The 3842-nt window shown below is 35.5% G+C and overlaps 1 non-coding gene across 1 annotated transcript; it reads right to left on the minus strand.

Moving 5' to 3' along the window:
* Positions 1-3090: 3090 nt before the first annotated feature.
* LOC129064512 (U6 spliceosomal RNA) lies at positions 3091-3196 on the minus strand. The gene has a single exon (XR_008528490.1). It is a non-coding gene; the product is annotated as a U6 spliceosomal RNA (small nuclear RNA).
* Between the last annotated feature and the right edge of the window lie 646 nt (positions 3197-3842).

Genomic DNA, 3842 nt, shown 5'->3' on the forward strand with positions numbered 1-3842 from the left:
AATCAGAACTTTTTGTCTAGTCAAATAAAATATGAGTGCATTATAGACATGGATTCCTACTGCATGATATGTAGTTTTAACCTTCTTTTAAGTCTTAATATTATATTATTTTACATACTTACAGTTGATATTTAAAACAACTTTAAATAAAAGGTAGCAAAGTAGAGCTATCTTTTTAGATGAAGAATCCAAGGTTCAGAGAGGTTCAATAAATTGCATAGGTCACACAGCAGTAAGGGATGGAGTTATAATCCAAACCGGGGCTGTCTGCCTCCAAGTTTGTAGATTAGATCACTGTGTGCCCAGAGCTCCTTTCAGTTTTTTACTTATATCATTAATATTTAGTTTTATTGCACTGTGGTGAGAAAATATATATATATGTAATTTTCCTTTTGATTCACTTTTGGTGCCTTATTTGAGAGTTAGTATCTATGTACCAATGCCCTATACATTGAAAAAGATGGGTAGTTTATGTGTTATAAAGTTGAATATATGTCTACTGGTTCTAACTTATTAACTGTAAAGTATTCATAACCTGTATGTTATTTTTCAAATTTGTATCTATTTTTTGTGACATCTTCAATATCTTCTAAATTTGTCTAATTTTTAAGATTGTCTAATTTTTGTCTTAGCCTGATAATGAATTAACATTTCCCATTTCAGTTTTTTTTTAAATTTATTTATTCTATTCTCTGCATATTTGACTGGCAATCCATATCCCCACTGTTGATTTTACATATATTTTTTATTATAGTCAAGATCCTCTTTGCACCCTCCCTCCTCATTTTGGCTTCCAAATCTCTTTTATATGATATCAACTTTACCAACTTTGCAACATTTTTCTTTTTGTTGTATGAGTTTCCACAATAACATATATATTTTTTTTACTTTTAGCATTTTCTGTTATAGATACAGATTTTTAAGCAAAAAACATATTATTTGGTCTGATGTTTTAATCGATATGAGAATTTGTCTTTGGAGAAATGAGTGGCCTAAAAATATGGACTCCGCTGGGATGCAGATAGTGGAGTGATATGAGCTGGCCCCTCAGCTCCTGGCTGGGCGGTCTGCAAGTTATGTCATTTCACTGAGGAAGTTATCTGTTTCCTCATCTCTAAAATCTTGTTAATAAGAGTATCACCCTCATAGAGTTATTGTGAAGAGTAAAGGAGATGAAGAACACTGAGAAATAGAAGCATGTTAAACTGTTATTTGTAAAAGGTAATTGTCATTATTTATTATCATAGAAGTCATGCCTGGAAATATCATTCAAAACCTTTCTTGGCAACAGTATATAAAGGAAGTTCCCTAAAACAAAGATCTTTGCTCGAAATGGGGATAACCGTTTCTCCATATTTTCTCTAACCATGTCTCGGATTTCTCTCGGAGATAATGGGAATAACTTACAACAAAATTGCTGAGAGCCTGTGGTGCCATACTCCTCAGGCTTCAGCTTAGCTTGTCCAGCTCTACTTCTGGCTACGTGGTAGAGTTTCACAGTTTGACTTAAATTTAGCCATGTCAGGAGTCACTGTCTTGTTTTCCATTTAATTAAGTATTTAAGTTGTAACAAATAAGTTGTTTGCTCTCATGATGGGTATTGAAACTGCAGGCTTAGTCGTCCTTGGCTCTTCTTGGCAGGTGTGGGAAAACCTGAAACTAAGAAAATCAAACACCAATGAATTTTTCTGCTTCCTGGATTAGGTACCTTGCTCATCCAGTGGAAGCTGCCTGGTGGGCAACCAGATATGAGGACTGTCTCTGGGCCCGTGGTTCCCCCCACAGCGGTCCTCTGCACAACCTCTGCTCAAGTACAGCTGTTGGGAGGTAAAACAAAATTCTTATTCTCCTCTGTTCCTGAGGACCAAAGAGGGGCAGAGAGGAAAGCTCAAAAGTCTGAGGTTTAAACTAGGGCCCATTTTTAACTTTCTAAAATGGTCTTTGAGTTTTAGAATCCAGATAACCTTAAATCACACAATGCTATATTACCAAACTGAAGAGTAAATATCGTAATCTATAATATAGTATAATCTGATGAACTCCAGAATGGTATGACTTATTTTTAGTTGATGGCTTCAAATCTCTGATGGCTTCTCTTTGATCACACAGAGGGGATATATGGGCCCTCACCTGATGCAATAGAGAAGTTTCCTTAAACTTCTCTGATAATAATCACCATTTTATGTCTTGTTAAACATACACTTCTAAGTCCCTCCCTGGAGATTCAGGTACAGTAGGTCTAAGATAGGACCTCAGATTTGAGTTCTTAATGTTAGAAACGCTTGGGAAATATTGGAAGAGAATGAGGGAATAGCCTGTTTTTAGCATTAGACAGGCTTAAATCCTGGGCCTTTCACTTACTACTTACGTAGTCTTGCACAAATTATTTAACCTTTCTTAACTTAATCTTTAAAAAAATTGGAGAGGAAACCTCCATCTCAAAGTATTGTTGACAGGGTTGAAAGGACTGAAGCCCTTTATGACATCCATTTCGCTGAGTGCTGCTAAATCATTTCTATCTGGGTTAATTTGAAGATGAGCCATGAACTTATTTAGTACATAGTATCATTATTTAAACGTATCTTTCCCATTTATTCAGCATGTATTTGTAAAGCTTCTACATTGTGCAAGGAACTGGGATTCAAAGCACCTCCCTTGTGGTTTGGTGTGCCCACACGGCCCATCCCAGGCTGCTGAAGAGACTGCCCAGGTGTCTTGTGTGATGGACTTCACATAGCAGTCCCCTAATTATTTAGGGGGCTTGCTGAGGTTAGGAGTGCCATGTTCTTATTCTTCCCTGTGCTACAAATTCCAGTTTTCTTGAACCCAATCACGTAATATTTGTAAATTTAAGTTGTACAATATGATGTATATACATGTATACATTGCAAAAATGAATACTATAATAAGATTTGTTAACATCTTTATTCCTTCACATAAACAATTTTTGTGAGTATTATGATAACATTTAAGATCTACTCTCTTAAAAGTCAAGTATATAACACAGTATTGCTGATTACAATTTCCATGCTGTACACTGGATCTGCAAATCTTACAGATGGGAGTTTGTACTCTTTGACTAACATCTAAAAATTCATGAAACAGTTCATGAATTTGTGTGCTGTCCTTTAGCAGGGACCAAGCTAATCTTCTCTATATAGTCCAATTTTAGTATATGTGCTGCTAAAGCGAGTACTGTGTGTGTGTGTGTGCATGTGTGTGTGTGTACTTTTTTTCTTCAACCGAAAATATACATTTACATTATTCCATTTGATTTTCACACAAAAATGTTCTAGGTGATTTACATTATGCAGTTTTCCCTTCCTGGATAGAAAAGCATTTGTACTTTTTTTCTTCCATCCTAACAGCAAGAATGCAATGGATTTCTGAGGAATAGACTTATACTTTCTATTTATCTTTGTTTCAAAAGGATTTAAGGCAATTTTTTAAGATTGTCTAATATTTGTCTTAGCCTGATAATGAATTAACATTTCCCATTTCAATTTTTTTAAAATTTACTTATTCTATTCTCTGCATTTTTAACAAACAATGCAAGACATATTAAAAAGAAAATATAAGTAGGGAAGATGGGGTGGGAAAAGGAAGGTAAGTTGATGAATGAGGTAACACATCAAATACATGTATCATCCTTCTCACGCCCCCATCATGGGCCAAGCGTTTGGCTCTGAACTCTCAAACCATCACTGCAAACCCTCTGCAGACAAAAGACAAAGGGGATGACCCTCATGCCAAATATCAGGGTGATCATCTCTATGAGTTCCAAACACTGTTACAACTTTTCCACTATCTCAAGACTTCAGGCCCTCATCAACATTAAGGTC

The sequence above is a fragment of the Pteronotus mesoamericanus genome, unplaced genomic scaffold (genome assembly GCF_021234165.1).
Source record: "Pteronotus mesoamericanus isolate MK-2021 breed Mesoamerican mustached bat unplaced genomic scaffold, CSHL_Meso_final contig_164, whole genome shotgun sequence".
NCBI classification, from domain to species: Eukaryota; Metazoa; Chordata; class Mammalia; order Chiroptera; family Mormoopidae; genus Pteronotus; species Pteronotus mesoamericanus.